Raw genomic sequence first — 24,056 nt, 5'->3', positions numbered from 1 at the left:
TATGCGAGGCCAGGCGCACGTCTCAAAAACACGGATGAGCGCAGAGTGAGCAAAAAGTTATCATATATCTATCTATCTAATATCCATCTATCTATCTATCTATCTATCTCCTATCTATCTATCTATCTATCTATCTCCTATCTATCTATCTATCTATCTATCTATCTATCTGTTGCATCCTCCGGACGTGCAACCTCAATAACATAAATCCGCCAAGCTGTGTTGCTCCGTCACTGTCCAAAATGCAACTGAAGTGATTGACCAGCACAGGAGATAGTGCTGGCCCTGTTTAAATAGGAGCCAGGTTACTCAGCACCAGGTGCTAACTAACCTTCCTCCTGCAGCTACCACAACCCTCAGCTCCCGGACAAGCAAGGGCACACCCAAAACCTAGTCTGGCCTGCAGGCAAGGTGCAGGCCTCAGCACAGCTGCAACTCTATCTATCTATCTATCTATCTCATATCTATCTATCTATCTATCTATCTATCTATCTATCTATCTATCTATCTATCTATCTATCTCATATCTATCTATCTATCTAATCTCTCTCATATCTATCTATCTCATATCTATCTATCTATCTCTCATATCTATCTATCTATCTCTCTATCTATCTCATATCTTTTAATCTATCTATCTCATATCTATCTATCTATGTATCTCCTATCTATCTAACTATTTCATATCTATCTATCTATCTCCTATCTATCTATCTATCTATCTATCTATCTTTCTATCTATCTATCTATCTCCTATCTATCTATCTAATCTATCTTATATCTATCTTATCTCATATCTATTTATTTATCTAATATCTATCTATCTATCTATCTCCTATCTATCTCATATCTATCTATCTATCTATCTATCTATCTCCTATCTATCTTTCTATCTATCTATCTCCTATCTATCTATCTATCTATCTATCTATCTATCTATCTAACTATCTCATATCTATCTTATATCTATCTCATATCTATCTATCTATCTATCTATCTATCTATCTATCTATCTCATATCTATCTATCTATCTCATATCTATCTATCTATCTATCTATCTCATATCTATCTAATTTATCTCATATCTATCTATCTCCTATCTATCTATCTATCTATCTATCTATCTATCTATCTATCTATCTATCTCATATCTATCTGTCTAATTTATCTCATATCTATCTATCTCATATCTATCTATCTATCTATTTCCTATCTATCTATCTCATATCTATCTATCTAATTTATCTCATATCTATCTATCTCATATCTATCTTTCTCCTATCTATCTCCTATCTATCTATCTAATCTATCTTATATCTATCTGATCTCATATCTATCTATCTATTTATCTAATATCTACCTATCTATCTATCTTATATCTATCTATCTATCTATCTATCTATCTATCTATCATCTATCTATCTATCTATCTATCTATCTATCTATCTATCTCATATCTATCTATCTATCTATCTATCTCCTATCTATCTATCTCCTATCTATCTCCTATCTATCTATCTATCTAATCTATCTTATATCTATCTTATCTCATATCTATCTATCTATTTATCTAATATCTATCTATCTATCTATCTCATATCTATCTATCTATCTATCTATCTATCTATCTATCTATCTAATCTATCCTATATGTATCTTATCTCATATCTATCTATTTATCTAATATCTATCTATCTATCTATCTCCTATCTATCTATCTATCTATCTATCTATCTAATCTATCCTATATGTATCTTATCTCATATCTATCTATTTATCTAATATCTATCTATCTATCTATCTATCTATCTATCTAATCTATCTTATATCTATCTTATCTCATATCTATCTATCTATTTATCTCATATCTATCTATCTATCTATCTATCTATCTATCTATCTCCTATCTATCTATCTATCTATCTATCTATCTATCTATCTATCTCATATCTATCTCATATCTATCTATCTATCTATCTATCTATCATCTATCTATCTTTCTAATCTATCTTATATCTATCTTATCTCATATCTATCTATTTATCTAATATCTATCTATCTATCTCCTATCTATCTCATATCTATCTATCTATCTCCTATCTCCTATCTCTCTATCTATCTATCTATCTATCTATCTATCTCCTATCTATCTATCTCCTATCTATCTATCTCATATCTATCTATCTAATTTATCTCATATCTATCTATCTATCTCCTATCTCCTATCTATCTATCTATCTATCTATCTATCTATCTATCTCATATCTATCTATCTATCTATCTATCTATCTATCTATCTATCTAATTAATCTCATATCTATCTATCTATCTCATATCTATCTATCTATCTATCTATCTCATATCAATCTATCTATCTCCTATCGATCTATCTATCTCCTATCTATCTATCTATCTATCTATCTATCTATCTATCTATCTATCTATCTATCTCCTATCGATCTATCTAATCTATCTCATATCTATCTATCTATCTCATATCTATCTATCTATCTATCTCATATCTATCTATCTCCTATCGATCTATCTATCTCCTATCTATCTATCTATCTATCTCCTATCGATCTATCTAATCTATCTTATATCTATCTTATCTCATATTTATCTATCTATCTATCTCATATCTATCTATCTATCTATCATCTATCTATCTATCTATCTATCTATCTATCTATCTCATATCTATCTATCTATCTCATATCTATCTATCTATCTATCTATCTATCTATCTATCTATCTATCTCCTATCTATCTATCCTATCCTATCTATCTATCTATCTCATATCTATCTGTCTATCTATCTATCTCATATCTATCTATCTAATTTATCTCATATCTATCTATCTATCTCATATCTATCTATCTCATATCTATCTATCTCATATCTATCTATCTCATATCTATCTATTTAATTTATCTCATATCTATCTATCTATCTATCTCCTATCTATCTATCTATCTATCTATCTAATCTATCTTATATGTATCTTATCTCATATCTATCTAATATCTATCTATCTATCTATCTCCTATCTATCTATCTATCTATCTATCTATCTATCTATCTATCTATCTAATCTATCTTATATCTATCTTATCTCATATCTATCTATCTATCTATCTCATATCTATCTATCTATCTATCTATCTATCTATCATCTATCTATCTATCTATCTATCTCATATCTATCTATCTATCTATCTCATATCTATCTATCTATCTATCTATCTATCTATCTATCTATCTATCATCTATCTATCTATCTATCTCATATCTATCTATCTCATATCTATCTATTTAATTTATCTCATATCTATCTATCTATCTCCTATCTATCTATCTAATCTATCTTATATGTATCTTATCTCATATCTATCTATTTATCTAATATCTATCTATCTATCTCCTATCTATCTATCTATCTATCTATCTCCTATCTATCTTCTATCTATCTATCTCCTATCTATCTATCTATCTATCTATCTATCTCATATCTATCTTATGTCATATCTATCTATTTATCTAATATCTATCTATCTATCTCCTATCTATCTATCTATCTATCTCATATCTATCTATCTCCTATTTATCTATCTATCTATCTCATATCTATGTATCTATCTATCTATCTATGTCATATCTATCTATCTATCTGCTATCTCTCTATCTATCTATCTATCTATCTATCTATCTATCTATCTATCTATCTATCTATCTATCTATCTATCTATCTCATATCTATCTATCCAATTTATCTCATATCTATCTATCTATCTATCTCATATCTATCCATCTATCTATCTCATATCTATCTATCTAATTTATCTCATATCTATCTATCTATCTATCTATCTCATATCTATCTATCCAATTTATCTCATATCTATCTATCTATCTATCTATCTATCTATCTCATATCTATCCATCTATCTATCTCATATCTATCTATCTAATTTATCTCATATCTATCCATCTATCTATCTCCTATCTATCTATCTAATTTATCTCATATCTATCTATCTATCTATCTATCTATCTATCTACAGGGTATGCCCCTGTGTGGCACATTCAGGCAGTGCAGGGTCAGGGGGCGCAGTATACATTGCTGCCTCTAGGTGTCGCTCCCCACCCCCTGATGACCAATCACATTCCGGAAAAAGAGACTTTTTTTCACATTCTATTCATTGAAGAGGTTAATTCCAGTCACCCGGGAAGAAGGCGGAGGAGTGCAGACAACAACAGCTGCCGGGTGAGTGCGAGCTCTGCGGGACAGCGGGAGGGCAGCGCACAGGGCTCAGCTGATAAAGTGTCAGCTCTGCAGACAAGGTCGGACACTGAGGGGTGTATGGTACACAGCAGTTACTGAGGGGTGATATTAGAGCGTCAGCTCTGCAGACAAGGCTGGACACTGAGGGGTTAATAGTACAGAGCAGTTACTGAGGGGTGATATTAGAGCGTCAGCTCTGCAGACAAGGCCGGGCACTGAGGGGTATATAGTACAGAGCAGTCACTGAGTGGTGATATTAGAGCGTCAGCTCTGCAGACAAGGCCGGGCACTGAGGGGTATATAGTACAGAGCAGTCACTGAGGGATGATATTAGAGCGTCAGCTCTGCTGACAGGGCCGGGCACTGAGGGGTATATGGTACAGAGCAGTCACTGAGGGGTGATATTAGAGCGTCAGCTCTGCAGACAAGGCCGGACACTGAGAGGTATATAGTACAGAGCAGTCACTGAGTGGTAATATTAGAGCATCAGCTCTGCAGACAAGGCCGGGCACTGAGGGGTATATAGTACAGAGCAGTCACTGAGGGGTGATATTAGAGCGTCAGCTCTGCTGACAAGGCCGGGCACTGAGGGGTATATGGTACAGAGCAGTCACTGAGGGGTGATATTAGAGCGTCAGCTCTGCAGACAAGGCCGGGCACTGAGGGGTATATAGTACAGAGCAGTCACTGAGGTCCTAATATTAGAGCGTCAGCTCTGCAGACAAGGCCGGGCACTGAGGGGTATATAGTACAGAGCAGTCACTGAGGTCTTAATATTAGAGCGTCAGCTCTGCAGACAAGGCCGGGCACTGAGGGGTATATAGCACAGGGCAGTCACTGAGTGGTGATATTAGAGCGTCAGCTCTGCAGACAAGGCCGGGCACTGAGGGGTATATGGTACAGAGCAGTCACTGAGGGGTGATATTAGAGCGTCAGCTCTGCAGACAAGGCCGGGCACTGAGGGGTATATGGTACAGAGCAGTCACTGAGGGGTGATATTAGAGCGTCAGCTCTGCTGACAAGGCCGGGCACTGAGGGGTATATGGTACAGAGCAGTCACTGAGGGGTGATATTAGAGCGTCAGCTCTGCAGACAAGGCCGGGCACTGAGGGGTATATGGTACAGAGCAGTCACTGAGGGGTGATATTAGAGCGTCAGCTCTGCAGACAAGGCTAGACACTGAGAGGTATATAGTACAGAGCAGTCACTGAGGGGTGATATTAGAGCGTCAGCTCTGCTGACAGGGCCGGGCACTGAGGGGTATATAGTACAGAGCAGTCACTGAGGGGTGATATTAGAGCGTCAGCTCTGCAGACAAGGCCGGGCACTGAGGGGTATATAGCACAGGGCAGTCACTGAGGGGTGATATTAGAGCGTCAGCTCTGCAGACAAGGCCGGGCACTGAGGGGTATATAGCACAGGGCAGTCACTGAGGGGTGATATTAGAGCGTCAGCTCTGCAGACAAGGCCGGACACTGAGAGGTATATGGTACAGAGCAGTCGCTGAGGGATGATATTAGAACGTTAGCTCTGCCGACGAGGCCGGACACTGAGGGGTATATAGTACAGGGCAGTCACTGAGGGGTGATATTAGAGCGTCAGCTCTGCAGACAAGGCTAGACACTGAGGGGTATATAGTACAGGGCAGTCACTGAGGCCCTAATATTAGAGCGTCAGCTCTGCAGACAAGACCGGACCCTGAGGGGTATATAGTACAGAGAAGTCACTTGGGGGTGATATTAGAGCGTCAGCTTTGCAGGCAAGGCCGGACACCAAGGGGTATATAGTTCAGGGCACTCACTGAGGGGTGATAATAGAGCGTCAGCTCTGCAGACGAGGCCCAACCTTGAGGGGTATATAGTACAGAGCAGTAACTGAGATCCTAATATTAGAGCGTCAGCTCTGCAGACAAGGCCGGGCACTGAGGGGTCAGTAGCACAGAGCAGTCACTGAGTTCCAGGTATTAGAGCGTCAGCTCTGCAGATGAGGCTGGACACTGAGTGGTATAGAACACAGGGAAGTCACTAAGGGGTGATATTAGAGCGTCAGCTCTGCAGACAAGGCCGGACACTGAGGGGTATATAGTACAGAGCAGTCACTGAGGCCCTAATATTAGAGCGTCAGCTCTGCGGACAAGGCCGGGCACTGAGGGGTATATAATACAGAGCAGTCACTTGGGGGTGATATTAGAGCGTCAGCTCTGCGGACAAGGCCGGGCACTGAGGGGTATATAGCACAGGGCAGTCACTGAGGGGTGATATTAGAGTGTCAGCTCTGCAGACAAGGCCGGGCACTGAGGGGTATATAATACAGAGCAGTCACTTGGGGGTGATATTAGAGAGTCAGCTCTGCAGACAAGGCCGGACACTGAGGGGTATATAGTACAGAGCAGTCACTGAGGCCCTAATATTAGAGCATCAGCTCTGCAGACAAGGCCAGAAACGGGGGGGTATGTAGTACAGAGTAGTCACTTGGGGGTGATATTAGAGCGTCAGCTCTGCAGATGAGGCCCAACACTGAGGGGTATATAGTACAGAGCAGTCACTGAGGTCCTAATACTAGAGCGTCAGCTCTGCGGACAAGGCCGGGCACTGAGGGGTATATGGTACAGAGCAGTCACTGAGGGGTGATATTAGAGCGTCAGCTCTGCAGACAAGGCCGGGCACTGAGGGGTATATAGTACAGAGCAGTCACTGAGGCCCTAATATTAGAGCGTCAGCTCTGCGGACAAGGCCGGGCACTGAGGGGTATATAGCACAGGGCAGTCACTGAGGGGTGATATTAGAGTGTCAGCTCTGCAGACAAGGCCGGGCACTGAGGGGTATATAATACAGAGCAGTCACTTGGGGGTGATATTAGAGCGTCAGCTCTGCAGACAAGGCCGGACACTGAGGGCTATATAGTACAGAGCAGCGACTGAGGTCCTGATATTAGAGCGTCAGCTCTGCAGACAAGGCCGGGCACTGAGGGGTATTTAGCACAGGGCAGTCACTGAGGGGTGATATTAGAGTGTCAGCTCTGCAGACAAGGCCGGGCACTGAGGGGTCAGTAGCACAGAGCAGTCACTGAGTTCCAGGTATTAGAGCGTCAGCTCTGCAGATGAGGCTGGACACTGAGTGGTATAGAACACAGGGAAGTCACTAAGGGGTGATATTAGAGCGTCAGCTCTGCAGACAAGGCCGGACACTGAGGGGTATATAGTACAGAGCAGTCACTGAGGCCCTAATATTAGAGCGTCAGCTCTGCGGACAAGGCCGGGCACTGAGGGGTATATAATACAGAGCAGTCACTTGGGGGTGATATTAGAGCGTCAGCTCTGCGGACAAGGCCGGGCACTGAGGGGTATATAGCACAGGGCAGTCACTGAGGGGTGATATTAGAGTGTCAGCTCTGCAGACAAGGCCGGGCACTGAGGGGTATATAATACAGAGCAGTCACTTGGGGGTGATATTAGAGAGTCAGCTCTGCAGACAAGGCCGGACACTGAGGGGTATATAGTACAGAGCAGTCACTGAGGCCCTAATATTAGAGCATCAGCTCTGCAGACAAGGCCAGAAACGGGGGGGTATGTAGTACAGAGTAGTCACTTGGGGGTGATATTAGAGCGTCAGCTCTGCAGATGAGGCCCAACACTGAGGGGTATATAGTACAGAGCAGTCACTGAGGTCCTAATACTAGAGCGTCAGCTCTGCGGACAAGGCCGGGCACTGAGGGGTATATGGTACAGAGCAGTCACTGAGGGGTGATATTAGAGCGTCAGCTCTGCAGACAAGGCCGGGCACTGAGGGGTATATAGTACAGAGCAGTCACTGAGGCCCTAATATTAGAGCGTCAGCTCTGCGGACAAGGCCGGGCACTGAGGGGTATATAGCACAGGGCAGTCACTGAGGGGTGATATTAGAGTGTCAGCTCTGCAGACAAGGCCGGGCACTGAGGGGTATATAATACAGAGCAGTCACTTGGGGGTGATATTAGAGCGTCAGCTCTGCAGACAAGGCCGGACACTGAGGGCTATATAGTACAGAGCAGCGACTGAGGTCCTGATATTAGAGCGTCAGCTCTGCAGACAAGGCCGGGCACTGAGGGGTATTTAGCACAGGGCAGTCACTGAGGGGTGATATTAGAGTGTCAGCTCTGCAGACAAGGCCGGGCACTGAGGGGTATATGGTACAGAGCAGTCACTGAGGGGTGATATTAGAGCGTCAGCTCTGCAGACAAGGCCGGGCACTGAGGGGTATATAGTACAGAGCAGTCACTGAGGCCCTAATATTAGAGCGTCAGCTCTGCGGACAAGGCCGGGCACTGAGGGGTATATAGCACAGGGCAGTCACTGAGGGGTGATATTAGAGTGTCAGCTCTGCAGACAAGGCCGGGCACTGAGGGGTATATAATACAGAGCAGTCACTTGGGGGTGATATTAGAGCGTCAGCTCTGCAGACAAGGCCGGACACTGAGGGCTATATAGTACAGAGCAGCGACTGAGGTCCTGATATTAGAGCGTCAGCTCTGCAGACAAGGCCGGGCACTGAGGGGTATATAGTACAGAGCAGTCACTGAGGTCCTAATATTAGAGCGTCAGCTCTGCAGACGAGGCCCAACCTTGAGGGGTATATAGTACAGAGCAGTCACTGAGGCCCTAATATTAGAGCGTCAGCTCTGCAGACAAGGCCCAACCTTGAGGGGTATATAGTACAAAGCAGTCACTGAGATCCTAATATTAGAGCGTCAGCTCTGCAGACAAGGCCCAACCTTGAGGGGTATATAGTACAGAGCAGTCACTGAGATCCTAATATTAGAGCGTCAGCTCTGCAGACGAGGCCGGGCACTGAGGGGTATATAGTACAGAGCAGTCACTGAGGCCTTAATATTAGAGCGTCAGCTCTGCAGACAAGACCGGACCCTGAGGGGTATATAGTACAGAGAAGTCACTTGGGGGTGATATTAGAGCGTCAGCTCTGCAGACAAGGCCGGACACCAAGGGGTATATAGTTCAGGGCACTCACTGAGGGGTGATAATAGAGCGTCAGCTCTGCAGACGAGGCCCAACCTTGAGGGGTATATAGTACAGAGCAGTAACTGAGATCCTAATATTAGAGCGTCAGCTCTGCAGACAAGGCCGGACACTGAGGGGTCAGTAGCACAGAGCAGTCACTGAGTTCCAGGTATTAGAGCGTCAGCTCTGCAGATGAGGCTGGACACTGAGTGGTATAGAACACAGGGAAGTCACTAAGGGGTGATATTAGAGCGTCAGCTCTGCAGACAAGACTGGACATTGAGGGGTATATAGTACAGAGCAATCAGTGAGGGGTGATATTGGAGTGTCAGCTCTGCAGATAAGGCCGGACATTGAGAGGTATACATTATAGGGCAGTCACTGAGGGGTGATATTAGAGTGTCAGCTCTGCAGACAAGGCTGGACACTGAGGGGTATATAGTACAGAGCAGTCACTGAGGTCTTAATATTAGAGCGTCAGCTCTGCAGACAAGGCCGGGCACTGAGGGGTATATAGTACAGAGCAGTCACTGAGGTCCTAATATTAGAGCGTCAGCTCTGCAGACAAGGCCCAACCTTGAGGGGTATATAGTACAGAGCAGTCACTGAGATCCTAATATTAGAGCGTCAGCTCTGCAGACGAGGCCCAACCTTGAGGGGTATATAGTACAGAGCAGTCACTGAGGTCCTAATATTAGAGCGTCAGCTCTGCAGACAAGGCCGGGCACTGAGGGGTCAGTAGCACAGAGCAGTCACTGAGTTCCAGGTATTAGAGCGTCAGCTGTGCAGATGAGGCTGGACACTGAGTGGTATAGAACACAGGGAAGTCACTAAGGGGTGATATTAGAGCGTCAGCTCTGCAGAGAAGGCCGGACACGGAGGGGTATATAGCACAGGGCAGTCTTTGATGGGTGATATTTGAGCGTCAGCTTTGCAGACAAGGCCGGAAACTGAGGCGAATATAGTACAGAGTAGTCACTGAGTTCCTGGTATTAGAGCGTCAGCTCTGCAGACGAGTCCAGACACTGAGAGGCATATAGTACAGAGCAGTCACTGAGGGGTGATATTAGAGAGTCAGCTCTGCAGACAAGGCTGGACACTGAGAGGTTAATAGTACAGGGCAGTCACTAAGGGATGATATTAGAGCGTCAGCTCTGCAGAGAAGGATACTAAGGGGTATATACCGTGTTTCCCCAAAAATAAGACAGGGTTTTATATTAATTTTTGCTTCAAGATATTTCTTTTTTACATGTATATCTGCCGGGACAACATTTAAAAATTTTCAGGGTATGTTTTATTTTCGGGGAAACAGGGTAGTACAGAGCAGTCACTGAGGGGTGATAATAGAGCGTCAGCTCTGCAGACAAGGCCGGGCACTGAGGGGTATATAATACAGAGCAGTCACTGAGGGGTGATAATAGAGCGTCATCTCTGTAGACAAGGCCGGACACTGAAGGATGATATTAGAGCGTCAGCTCTGTAGACAAGGCTGGACACTGAGGGGTGATCATAGAGCGTCAGCTCTGCAGACAAGGCCGGACACTGAGGGGTATATAGTACAGAGCAGTCACTGAGGTCCTAATATTAGAGCGTTAGCTCTGCAGACGAGGCCGGACACTGAGGGGGGATATTAGAGCGTCAGCTCTGAAAACAAGGCCAGACACTGAGGAGTATATAGTACAGAGCAGTCACTGACGGGTGATATTAGAATGTCAGCTCTGCAGACGAGGCTGGATACTGAGAGGTATATAGTACAGAGGTAGTTATACTCTATCTGTAGGACCATAGGGACTGTAGATCGTGACTCTATCTAACGGCTTATGGGTCTGGGATATATCTCCCTGCCCCTTTCTTGTACTTAGAGGATAGTTATGCTCTTCTATTGACCATAGGTGTGACTATTTTTTCGTCACGCTTAGGGTCAATTATTTTTTGGTCTGCTGTTATTTACAACGCACCTTAATTTCCTCGGTGCATTGCATCCGCAAATGGACGCAAACAGACCATACTCTGGCGACCACTAGTTTCCATCCACTATTTGTGACATCTTTGTGGTTTCCATAATTAGACTTTAGCCACGACCCAACACATTAGTTGGGATTAGCGTACTGTAACCCCTGAAGAACCCACTAGGTGGGGGAAACGCGTTGGGTGACGCGCTCTTGATGAGCTAATTTTTCACGTGCTAGTCATTTCCATTATTTGACGCACGGTGTTATACCTGACCAAGTATGGGATTCGTCCTCTTATTAGACTGAATCACCTTCACTTGGACTATGATCAATGATTTACACCAACAGAGTCTCATCGCATGACTCCAGCTTTTCATTGTTCATACTATACTAGTGGCAATTGTTTTTGTCTCACAAGTCGAGCGTAAATTTACGACTCGAACTCTTTTTTGGTCACCAGTCACAGGTGTCTGATTATATCATAACTCCTCTTTTTATTGTTTGTGTGTGTTCTGTTCTTCTTTTTTAAGTAATTTAATAAAAGGTATTTTTTAACTCTATTAGTTTGGAAGGTCCTAGCAGTAAACTTTGTATATAGTACAGAGCAGTCACTGAGGGGTGATGTTAGAGCGTCAGCTCTGCAGACGAGGCTGGATACTGAGAGGTATATAGTACAGAGCAGTCACTGAGGTCCTGATATTAGAGCGTCAGTTCTGCAGACAAGGCCGGACACTGTGGGTTATATAGTACATAGCTTTCACTGAGGTCCTGATATTAGAGCGTCAGCTCTGCAGGCAAGGCCGGACACTGAGGGTTATATGGTACATAGCAGTCACTGAGGTCCTGATATTAGAGCGTCAGCTCTGCAGACAAGGCCGGACACTGAGGGTTATATGGTACATAGCAGTCACTGAGGTCCTGATATTAGAGCGTCAGCTCTGCAGACAAGGCCGGACACTGAGGGCTATACATTACAGGGCAGTCACTGACGGGTGATATTAGAGCGTCAGCTCTGCAGACAAGGCCGGACACTGAGAGGTATATAGTACAGAGCAGTCACTGAGGGGTGATATTAGAGCGTCAGCTTTGCTGACAAGGCTAGACACTGAGAGGTATATAGTACAGAGCAGTCACTGAGGGGTGATATTAGAGCGTCCGCTCTGCAGACAAGGCCGGACATTGAGGGGTATACATTACAGGGCAGTCACTGCGGGGTGATATTAGAGCGTCAGCTCTGCAGACAAGGCCAGACACTTAGAAGTGTATAGTACAGAGCAGTCACTGAGGACTGATAGTGTTACTCTGACGGTCGGCGTTTGGAAGGTGTTATAGCCAAACCCCAGGATGACGACCACTTAAATCGCCCCTAATTGTGTTGCTGGTTGGGGGCGAGGGGACCGCTGTGGGGGTCGCTGTTGGGCACATCATCATGGGAAGTGATATTTGAGGGCCCCACAGTCGGGCGTTCTCAGCCTGTTGTGCAGTGGCCCATTTGTCGGTGTGTGGGCATCGGGGCCCCTCCATGGTGTTATGGACACCCCTAGTAAGCTTCTCTGTACCCCCTGGAGCCCACTGGGGTTTGGGGCCCCTTGATGTCTATGTCTGCACTCCTGCAGATGCCACATGATCCATTAACAGAAATTTTCGCAATGGTGCCTTCTGCTGGGCCCTGCAGGGTACTGCAGGTACTGAGTCTGATGTGGTCACTACATCTCGCACAATGCGCCGCAGCAGAGCGCTCCATACGGACTTGTGGGGTTCGGCCCTATAGTAGAGCGCTACGAGGAAAGTGGAAGTATACTGCAGCTCTGGTTGTGACTGGAGTATAAGACTGTAAGCTGGTGTCCTGGCAGTGTGATCTGTGCCGGCTCCGGTGCCACCTTCCTCAAGGGCATTCCCAGTTCTGATATGTTTTGGCACTGTTGCCACTTGCCCCTCCCCCTCAGCTGGCACCGGGCAGCCGCAGGGGTCACATTCAGCCAATAGCTATATATAGGATTATGGACGCTCCTGCAGGGCACCGGCTGTGGGTTCCTGGGACAACTGGGTGGCCACCAGTATAGCTGCTGTTACCGCACCCTCCGGGGTCGTCGCCCACTGTGCCCATAGTGTGGTATAACCTGCACCCCACCCTGCACATATACCCCCTTTTCTCCTATGACTTTGCTGTGTAAGTCTTCACTGCAGTCCTGATATTCTATTCATGAACCAGGAAGCTCAGGATGAAGTCACTATGGAGCAGGGAATTGTGGGAGGACGCAGTGACTATTAATGATGCGTCTGCGGTGCCAACTGTAGGGTTGGTGAACAACATGCCACTCTGAGCTGTTGCATATATATTCACACATGGCTGCTCTGTGACCGCATGTCTCCTTTTGAGTAGTTTTTGCTGCTGTGGCGCATGTTGGCGGCACCATACTAGGCACCAGGGGTGGGGACAGACCCTCCTCACACCTGGGGCCACAAGTGGCGGATGCGGGGCCGGTGTTGGACTTCCGCGCACAGTCGTCTCTGCTACATCTAGTTTGTGCTTCCTTATCTGCAGCTTCAGCAATGAGGAAGTTCAGCTCTGAGGGAAAGGCTGTTGTCAGAGCAGGCGGGCGTGTATGGAGGAGCTGGGCGCCCGGAGCTGCCACTGCCATCCGCTGGGGTGATATGAGGTAGGTTGGGGGTCTGTGCCATGGTGGGGCGTCCCCCCTGTAGTCCAGTCCACTTGTGTAGGTGGATCTGCTGGTGTATAGCAGTAGTTTTTTGCCGGGCGAAACTTATGATGCTTCGTGTAGCGGTTCGGCGCCCGCAGCCTGAAATAGCGGAACGCTGCGTTTTTCTGTCTAGCGCAGGGAGGCGTCCAGCGTTGTGACGAGAAACCACCCCATAGAAAACCGTAGGATCGGCGCCACCATCAGTTCTCCTCCGGAGATTTCACTAAACCGGAAGGAAACTGATGCACACCGGATCACCAGACATCAACCAAAACTTCCTGCCCCCCCCCCTCCCAGCGGCGAGGCTCTCCGGAGGCGTCTATGTCATACATGTCACTGATACTCTAATGACGGTCCTGTACTGTAATAAGATGGGACTGATATCAGCCGCTCCTCTTATATAACACTGCTGTACTGTAATAAGATGGGACTGATATCATCCGGTCCTCATATATAACGCTGCTGTACTGTAATAAGATGGGACTGATATCAGCTGCTCCTCTTATAATACTTCTGTACTGTAATAAGTTGGGACTGATATGAGCCGCTCCTGTACTTTAATAAGCTCCACACTGTAAGGGTTACTGGCCCTTTAACTGGTAATGTCACGGTGGTGACAGCTCTGCACACGTCCTGTTTGCTGTGTTGCTTCCTGCAGTGCTGAGAACAGTTTTGGGGTGTTCCTCCCCCTTTGTGAATTGAGGGGTGCAGTCATCATACATAGTACATGTGTCATACTGTATTATTACACGGGAGACTCCTGGAGCAGAACGGGCTGCAGACAAGTGGAATTGTTCCTGTTTACAGCTAAAGTCTGAAATCCATTCTGCCACATCAGTGCTGACAGTTTGTTACATTGTATCCAGTCTACACCCTCCTCTGTGATACCACACTGATACATTGTAACAAACTATCAGCAGTGCTGCTAATGTGTTTATATAACACAGAGGATTATCTGGACTGGATACAATGTAACAAACCCCCAGCTGTGAGAAATAAGAGGTCAGGATGGGTTTTCTGCCTCAGATGTAGGGGCTATCTATCAATCGTGTCAGTGAAACCGGCCAATCAGAGCTGGAATAGTTCTTCCCATTCACTTCCAGCAAGTAAAGATCTTATGAATGTTGAGAAATGCGCTGTTTGCTGTAGCGTGCAGCGGACCCTTGCGCTGTTTCGTGTAGCGTGTGGTGACTGCTTGCTCTGTTTGGTGCAGCGTGCGTCAACTGCTTGCTCTGTTTGGTGCAGCGTGCGTCAACTGCTTGCGCTGTTGGGTGTAGCGTGCGTCAACTGCTTGCGCTGTTGGGTGTAGCGTGCGTCAACTGCTTGCGCTGTTGGGTGTAGCGTGCGTCAACTGCTTGCGCTGTTGGGTGTAGCGTGCGTCAACTGCTTGCGCTGTTGGGTGTAGCGTGCGTCAACTGCTTGCGCTGTTGGGTGTAGCGTGCGTCAACTGCTTGCGCTGTTTGGTATAGCGTGTGGCGACTGCTTGCGCTTTTTGGTATAGCGTGTGGCGACCCCTTGCGCTGTTTGGTGTAGTGCGCGGCAAATAATTGCGCTGTTTGGTGTAGTGTGCGGCAAATGCTTGCGCTGTTCGGTGTAGCGTGCGTCGGCCCCTTTTGCTGTTCGATGTAGTGTGCGGCGACCCCTTGCGCTGTTTGGTGTAGCGTGCGGCGACCCCTTGCGCTGTTTGCTGTAGCGTGCGGCGACCCCTTGCGCTGTTTGCTGTAGCGTGCGGCGGCTCCTTGCGCTGTTTGCTATGGCGTGCGGTGGCCCCTTGCGCTGTTTGCTGTAGCGTGCGGCGGCTCCTTGCGCTGTTTGCTGTAGCGTGCGGCGGTCCCTTGCGCTATTGGCTGTAGCGTGCAGCGGACCCTTGCCCTGTTTCGTGTAGCGTGTGGTGACTGCTTGCGCTGTTTGGTGTAGCGTGCGTCAACTGCTTGCTCTGTTTCGTGCAGCGTGCGTCAACTGCTTGCGCTGTTGGGTGTAGCGTGCGTCAACTGCTTGCGCTGTTGGGTGTAGCGTGCGTCAACTGCTTGCGCTGTTTGGTATAGCGTGTGGTGACTGCTTGCGCTGTTTCGTGTAGCGTGTGGTGACTGCTTGCGCTGTTTGGTGTAGCGTGCGTCAACTGCTTGCTCTGTTTCGTGCAGCGTGCGTCAACTGCTTGCGCTGTTGGGTGTAGCGTGCGTCAACTGCTTGTGCTGTTGGGTGTAGCGTGCGTCAACTGCTTGCGCTGTTTGGTATAGCGTGTGGCGACTGCTTGCGCTTTTTGGTATAGCGTGTGGCGACCCCTTGCGCTGTTTGGTGTAGTGCACGGCAAATAATTGCGCTGTTTGGTGTAGTGTGCGGCAAATGCTTGCGCTGTTCGGTGTAGCGTGCGGTGGCCCCTTTTGCTGTTCGATGTAGCGTGCGGCGACCCCTTGCGCTGTTTGGTGTAGCGTGCGGCGACCCCTTGCGCTGTTTGGTGTAGCGTGCGGCGACTCCTTGCGCTGTTTGGTGTAGCGTGCAACGACTCCTTTCGCTGTTTGGTGTAGGGTGTGGCGACCCCTTGCTCTGTTTGGTGTTGCGTGCGGCAAATGCTTGCACTGTTTGCTGTAGCGTGCAGCGGCCCCTTGCGCTGTTTCCTGTAGCGTGCGGCGGCCCCTTGCGCTGTTTCCTGTAGCGTGCGGCGGCCCCTTACGCTGTTTCCTGTAGCGTGCGGCAGCCCCTTGCGCTGTTTGCTGTAGCGTGCGGCGGCCCCTCGCGCTGTTTGGTGAAAGGTGCGGCGACCCCGTGCGCTGTTTGGTGAAACGTGCGACGACCCCTTGCGCTGTTTGGTGTAGCGTGTGGCAAATGCTTGCGCTGTTTGGTGTAGCGTGCGGCGGCCCCTTGCGCTGTTTGGTGTAGCGTGCGGCAACCCCTTGAGCTGTTTGGTGTAGTGTGAGGTGACTCTTTGCGCTGTTTGGTGAAACGTGTGGCGACCCCTTGCGCTGTTTGGTGTAGCGTGTGGCGACCCCTTGCGCTGTTTGTTGTAGCGTGCGGCGAGCCCTTGCATTGTTTGTTGTAGCGTGCGGCAAATGCTTGCGCTGTTCGATGTAGCGTGTGGCGACCCCTTGCGCTCTTTGGTGTAGTGTGCGGCAACCCTTTGCGCTGTTTGCTGTAGCGTGCGGTGGCCCCTTGCGCTGTTTGTTGTAGCGTGCGCCGACCCCTTGCGCTGGTTGGTGAAATGTGCGGCGACACCTTGCGCAGTTTGTTGTAGCGTGCGGCAACTGCTTGCGCTGTTTGGTGTAGCGTGCGGCAACTGCTTGCGCTGTTTGGTGTAGCGTGCGGCAAATGCTTGCGCTTTTTGGTGCAGCGTGCGGCGACTGCATGCGCTGTTCGATGTAGCGTGTGGCGACCCCTTGCGCTCTTTGGTGTAGTGTGCGGCAACCCTTTGCGCTGTTTGCTGTAGCGTGCGGTGGCCCCTTGCGCTGTTTGCTGTAGCGTGCGGTGGCCCCTTGCGCTGTTTGCTGCAGCGTGCGGTGGCCCTTGCGCTGTTTGCTATAGCGTGCGGTGGCCCCTTGCGCTGTTTGCTGTAGCGTGCGGCGGCTCCTTGCGCTGTTTGCTATAGCGTGCGGTGGCCCCTTGCGCTGTTTGCTGTAGCGTGCGGCGGCTCCTTGCGCTGTTTGCTGTAGCGTGCGGCGGCCCCTTGCGCTATTGGCTGTAGCGTGCAGCGGACCCTTGCGCTGTTTCGTGTAGCGTGTGGTGACTGCTTGCGCTGTTTGGTGCAGCGTGCGTCAACTGCTTGCGCTGTTAGGTGTAGCGTGCGTCAACTGCTTGCGCTGTTGGGTGTAGCGTGCGTCAACTGCTTGCGCTGTTGGGTGTAGCGTGCGTCAACTGCTTGCGCTGTTGGGTGTAGCGTGCGTCAACTGCTTGCGCTGTTTGGTATAGCGTGCGGCGACTGCTTGCGCTGTTTGGTATAGCGTGCGGCGACCCCTTGCGCTGTTTGGTGTAGCGTGCGGCGACCCCTTGCGCTGTTTGGTGTAGCGTGCGGCGACCCCTTGCGCTGTTTGGTGTAGCGTGCAACGACTCCTTTCGCTGTTTGGTGTAGGGTGTGGCGACCCCTTGCTCTGTTTGGTCTTGCGTGCGGCAAATGCTTGCACTGTTTGCTGTAGCGTGCAGCGGACCCTTGCGCTGTTTCCTGTAGCGTGCAGCGGACCCTTGCGCTGTTTCCTGTAGCGTGCGGCGGCCCCTTGCGCTGTTTGCTGTAGCGTGCGCGGCCTCTTGCGCTGTTTGCTGTAGCGTGCGGCGGCCCCTCGCGCTGTTTGGTGAAAGGTGCGGCGACCCCGTGCGCTGTTTGGTGAAAGGTGCGACGACCCCTTGCGCTGTTTGGTGTAGCGTGTGGCAAATGCTTGCGCTGTTTGGTGTAGCGTGCGGCAACCCCTTGAGCTGTTTGGTGTAGTGTGAGGTGACTCTTTGCGCTGTTTGGTGAAACGTGTGGCGACCCCTTGCGCTGTTTGGTGTAGCGTGTGGCGACCCCTTGCGCTGTTTGTTGTAGCGTGCGCCGACCCCTTGCGCTGGTTGGTGAAATGTGCGGCGACCCCTTGCGCAGTTTGTTGTAGCGTGCGGCGAGCCCTTGCATTGTTTGTTGTAGCGTGCGGCAACTGCTTGCGCTGTTTGGTGTAGCGTGCGGCGAGCCCTTGCATTGTTTGTTGTAGCGTGCGGCAACTGCTTGCGCTGTTTGGTGTAGCGTGCGGCAAATGCTTGCGCTTTTTGGTGCAGCGTGCGGCGACTGCATGCGCTGTTCGATGTAGCGTCTGGCGACCCCTTGCGCTCTTTGGTGTAGTGTGCGGCAACCCTTTGCGCTGTTTGCTGTAGCGTGCGGTGGCCCCTTGCGCTGTTTGCTGTAGCGTGCGGTGGCCCCTTGCGCTGTTTGCTGTAGCGTGCGGTGGCCCCTTGCGCTGTTTGCTATAGCGTGCGGTGGCCCCTTGCGCTGTTTGCTGTAGCGTGCGGCGGCTCCTTGCGCTGTTTGCTATAGCGTGCGGTGGCCCCTTGCGCTGTTTGCTGTAGCGTGCGGCGGCTCCTTGCGCTGTTTGCTGTAGCGTGCGGCGGCCCCTTGCGCTATTGGCTGTAGCGTGCAGCGGACCCTTGCGCTGTTTCGTGTAGCGTGTGGTGACTGCTTGCGCTGTTTGGTGTAGCGTGCGTCGACTGCTTGCGCTGTTTGGTGCAGCGTGCGTCAACTGCTTGCTCTGTTTGGTGCAGCGTGCGTCAACTGCTTGCGCTGTTGGGTATAGCGTGCGTCAACTGCTTGCGCTGTTGGGTGTAGCGTGCGTCAACTGCTTGCGCTGTTTGGTATAGCGTGCGGCGACTGCTTGCGCTGTTTGGTATAGCGTGTGGCGACCCCTTGCGCTGTTTGGCGTAGTGCGCGGCAAATAATTGCGCTGTTTGGTGTAGTGTGCGGCAAATGCTTGCGCTGTTCGGTGTAGCGTGCGGCGGCCCCTTTTGCTGTTCGATGTAGCGTGCGGCGACCCCTTGCGCTGTTTGGTGTAGCGTGCGCCGACCAATTGCGCTGTTTGGTGTAGCGTGCAACGACTCCTTTCGCTGTTTGGTGTAGGGTGTGGCGACCCCTTGCTCTGTTTGGTGTTGCGTGCGGCAAATGCTTGCACTGTTTGCTGTAGCGTGCAGCGGCCCCTTGCGCTGTTTCCTGTAGCGTACAGCGCCCCTTGCGCTGTTTCCTGTAGCGTGCGGCGGCCCCTTGCGCTGTTTCCTGTAGCGTGCGGCGGCCCCTTGCGCTATTTCCTGTAGCGTGCGGCGGCCCCTTGCGCTGTTTCCTGTAGCGTGCGGCGGCCCCTTGCGCTGTTTGCTGTAGCGTGCGGCGGCCCCTTGCGCTGTTTGGTGAAAGGTGCGGCGACCCCGTGCGCTGTTTGGTGAAACGTGCGACGACCCCTTGCGCTGTTTGGTGTAGCGTGTGGCAAATGCTTGCGCTGTTTGGTGTAGCGTGCGGCGGCCCCTTGCGCTGGTTGGTGAAATGTTCGGTGACCGTTTGTGCAGTTTGTTGTAGCGTGCGTCGAGCCCTTGCATTGTTTGTTGTAGCATGCGGCAACTGCTTGCGCTGTTTGGTGTGGCGTGCGGCAAATGCTTGCGTTTTTTGGTGCAGCGTGCGTCGAATGCTTGCGCTGTTCGATGTAGCGTGCGGCGCCCCCTTGCGCTGTTTGCTGTAGCGTGCGGCGCCCCCTTGCGCTGTTTGCTGTAGCGTGCTGCGGCCCCTTGCGCTGTTTGCTGTAGCGTGCGGCGGCCCCGTGCGCTGTTTGCTGTAGCGTGCGGCGGGCCCTTGCGCTGTTTGCTGTAGCGTGCGGCGGCCCCTTGCGCTGTTTGCTGTAGCGTGCGGTGTCCCCTTGCGCTGTTTGCTGTAGCGTTCGGCGGCCCCTTGCGCTGTTTACTGTAGCGTGCGGCGGCCCCTTGCGCTGTTTGCTGTAGCGTGCGGCGGCCCCTTGCGCTGTTTGCTGTAGCGTGCGGCGGCCCCTTGCGCTGTTTGCTGTAGCGTGCGGCGGCCCCTTGCGCTGTATGCTGTAGCGTGCGGCGGCCCCTTGCGCTGTTTGCTGTAGCGTGCGGCGGCCCCTTGCGCTGTTTGCTTTAGCGTGCGGCGGCCCCTTGCGCTGTTTGCTGTAGCGTGCGGTGGCCCCTTGCGCTGTTTGCTGTAGCGTGCGGCGGCCCCTTGCGCTGTTTGCTGTAGCGTGCGGCGGCCCCTTGCGCTGTTTGCTGTAGCGTGCGTCGGCCCCTTGCGCTGTTTGCTGTAGCGTGCGGCGGCCCCTTGCGCTGTTTGCTGTAGCGTGCGTCGGCCCCTTGCGCTGTTTGCTGTAGCGCGCGGCGGCCCCTTGCGCTGTTTGCTGTAGCGCGCGGCGGCCCTTTGCGCTGTTTGCTGTAGCGCGCGGCGGCCCCTTGCGCTGTTTGCTGTAGCGTACGGTTGCCCCTTGCGCTGTTTGCTGTAGCTTGCGGCGGCCCCTTGCGCTGTTTGCTGTAGCTTGCGGCGGCCCCTTGCGCTGTTTGCTGTAGCGTGCGTTGGCCCCTTGCGCTGTTTGCTGTAGCGTGCGGCGGCCTCTTGCGCTGTCTGCTGTAGCGTGCGGTGGCCCCTTGCGCTGTCTGCTGTAGCGTGCGGTGCCCCTTGCGCTGTCTGCTGTAGCGTGCGGTGGCCCCTTGCGCTGTTTGGTTTAGTGTGCGGCCCCTTGCGCTGTTTGGTTTAGTGTGCGGCGGCCCCTTGCGCTGTTTGGTGTAGCGTTTGACGACTCCTTGTGATGTTTGGTTTAGTGTGCGTCCCCTTGCGCTGTTTGGTGTAGCGTGCGGCGGCCCCTTGCGCTGTTTGCTGTAGCGTGCAGCGGCCCCTTGCGCTGTTTGCTGTAGCGTACGGCGGCCCCTTGCGCTGTTTGCTGTAGCGTGCGGCGGTCCCTTGCGCTGTTTGCTGTAGCGTGCGGTGGCCCCTTGCGCTGTTTGCTGTAGCGTGCGGTGGCCCCTTGCGCTGTTTGCTGTAGCGTGCGGTGGCCCCTTGCGCTGTTAGCTGCAGCTTGCGGCGGCCCCTTGCGCTGTTTGCTGTAGCGTGCGGTGGCCCCTTGCGCTGTCTGCTGTAGCGTGCGACGACCCCTTGCGCTGTTTGGTGTAGTGTGTGGCAAATGCTTGCGCTGTTTGGTGTAGCGTGCGGCGGCCCCTTGCACTGTTTGGTGTATTGTGAGGTGACTCTTTGCACTGTTTGGTGAAACGTGTGGCGACCTCTTGCGCTGTTTGGTGTAGCGTGTGGCGACCCCTTGCGCTGTTTGTTGTAGCGTGCGCCGACCCCTTGCGCTGGTTAGTGAAATGTGCGGCAACCCCTTGCGCAGTTTGTTGTAGCGTGCGGCGAGCCCTTGCATTGTTTGTTGTAGCGTGCGGCAACTGCTTGCGCTGTTTGGTGTAGCTTGCGGCAAATGCTTGCGCTTTTTGGTGCAGCGTGCGGCGACTGCATGCGCTGTTCGATGTAGCGTGTGGCGACCCCTTGCGCTCTTTGGTGTAGTGTGCGGCAACCCTTTGCGCTGTTTGCTGTAGCGTGCGGTGGCCCCTTGCGCTGTTTGCTATAGCGTGCGGTGGCCCCTTGCGCTGTTTGCTGTAGCGTGCGGCGGCTCCTTGCGCTGTTTGCTGTAGCGTGCGGCGGCCCCTTGCGCTATTGGCTGTAGCGTGCAGCGGACCCTTGCGCTGTTTCGTGTAGCGTGTGGTGACTGCTTGTGCTGTTTGGTGCAGCGTGCGTCAACTGCTTGCGCTGTTGGGTGTAGCGTGCGTCAACTGCTTGCGCTGTTGGGTGTAGCGTGCGTCAACTGCTTGCGCTGTTGGGTGTAGCGTGCGTCAACTGCTTGCGCTGTTGGGTGTAGCGTGCGTCAACTGCTTGCGCTGTTTGGTATAGCGTGCGGCGACTGCTTGCGCTGTTTGGTATAGCGTGCGGCGACCCCTTGCGCTGTTTGGTGTAGCGTGCGGCGACCCCTTGCGCTGTTTGGTGTAGCGTGCGGCGACCCCTTGCGCTGTTTGGTGTAGCGTGCAACGACTCCTTTCGCTGTTTGGTGTAGGGTGTGGCGACCCCTTGCTCTGTTTGGTCTTGCGTGCGGCAAATGCTTGCACTGTTTGCTGTAGCGTGCAGCGGACCCTTGCGCTGTTTCCTGTAGCGTGCAGCGGACCCTTGCGCTGTTTCCTGTAGCGTGCGGCGGCCCCTTGCGCTGTTTGCTGTAGCGTGCGCGGCCTCTTGCGCTGTTTGCTGTAGCGTGCGGCGGCCCCTCGCGCTGTTTGGTGAAAGGTGCGGCGACCCCGTGCGCTGTTTGGTGAAACGTGCGACGACCCCTTGCGCTGTTTGGTGTAGCGTGTGGCAAATGCTTGCGCTGTTTGGTGTAGCGTTCGGCGGCCCCTTGCGCTGTTTGGTGTAGCGTGCGGCAACCCCTTGAGCTGTTTGGTGTAGTGTGAGGTGACTCTTTGCGCTGTTTGGTGAAACGTGTGGCGACCCCTTGCGCTGTTTGGTGTAGCGTGTGGCGACCCCTTGCGCTGTTTGTTGTAGCGTGCGCCGACCCCTTGCGCTGGTTGGTGAAATGTGCGGCGACCCCTTGCGCAGTTTGTTGTAGCGTGCGGCGAGCCCTTGCATTGTTTGTTGTAGCGTGCGGCAACTGCTTGCGCTGTTTGGTGTAGCTTGCGGCAAATGCTTGCGCTTTTTGGTGCAGCGTGCGGCGACTGCATGCGCTGTTCGATGTAGCGTCTGGCGACCCCTTGCGCTCTTTGGTGTAGTGTGCGGCAACCCTTTGCGCTGTTTGCTGTAGTGTGCGGTGGCCCCTTGCGCTGTTTGCTGTAGCGTGCGGTGGCCCCTTGCGCTGTTTGCTGTAGCGTGCGGTGGCCCCTTGCGCTGTTTGCTATAGCGTGCGGTGGCCCCTTGCGCTGTTTGCTGTAGCGTGCGTCGGCTCCTTGCGCTGTTTGCTATAGCGTGCGGTGGCCCCTTGCGCTGTTTGCTGTAGCGTGCGGCGGCTCCTTGCGCTGTTTGCTGTAGCGTGCGGCGGCCCCTTGCGCTATTGGCTGTAGCGTGCAGCGGCCCCTTGCGCTGTTTCGTGTAGCGTGTGGTGACTGCTTGCGCTGTTTGGTGTAGCGTGCGTCGACTGCTTGCGCTGTTTGGTGCAGCGTGCGTCAACTGCTTGCTCTGTTTGGTGCAGCGTGCGTCAACTGCTTGCGCTGTTGGGTGTAGCGTGCGTCAACTGCTTGCGCTGTTGGGTGTAGCGTGCGTCAACTGCTTGCGCTGTTGGGTGTAGCGTGCGTCAACTGCTTGCGCTGTTTGGTATAGCGTGCGGCGACTGCTTGCGCTGTTTGGTATAGCGTGTGGCGACCCCTTGCGCTGTTTGGCGTAGTGCGCGGCAAATAATTGCGCTGTTTGGTGTAGTGTGCGGCAAATGCTTGCGCTGTTCGGTGTAGCGTGCGGCGGCCCCTTTTGCTGTTCGATGTAGCGTGCGGCGACCCCTTGCGCTGTTTGGTGTAGCGTGCGCCGACCAATTGCGCTGTTTGGTGTAGCGTGCAACGACTCCTTTCGCTGTTTGGTGTAGGGTGTGGCGACCCCTTGCTCTGTTTGGTGTTGCGTGCGGCAAATGCTTGCACTGTTTGCTGTAGCGTGCAGCGGCCCCTTGCGCTGTT

General features: G+C 51.1%; 1 protein-coding gene across 3 annotated transcripts in view; it reads left to right on the top strand.

Moving 5' to 3' along the window:
* Positions 1-4,203: 4,203 nt before the first annotated feature.
* ARAP1 (ArfGAP with RhoGAP domain, ankyrin repeat and PH domain 1) overlaps positions 4,204-24,056 on the top strand; it is a 168,963-nt gene continuing 149,110 nt past the window's right edge. The window contains exon 1 of one of the 3 annotated variants that reach the window (XM_066588387.1): positions 4,204-4,269. The gene's annotated coding sequence lies outside the window, so the exon portion shown is untranslated. Of the gene's footprint in view, positions 4,270-13,537; positions 13,893-24,056 lie in introns of those variants that run through there. The other 2 variants (XM_066588386.1, XM_066588388.1) reach the window with 2 other exon arrangements.

Source organism: Eleutherodactylus coqui, chromosome 1, assembly GCF_035609145.1.
Source record: "Eleutherodactylus coqui strain aEleCoq1 chromosome 1, aEleCoq1.hap1, whole genome shotgun sequence".
NCBI lineage: Eukaryota > Metazoa > Chordata > Amphibia > Anura > Eleutherodactylidae > Eleutherodactylus > Eleutherodactylus coqui.
The sequence above is the reverse complement of the archived record's forward strand: the minus strand, read 5'-3'. Positions and strand labels throughout refer to the sequence as shown.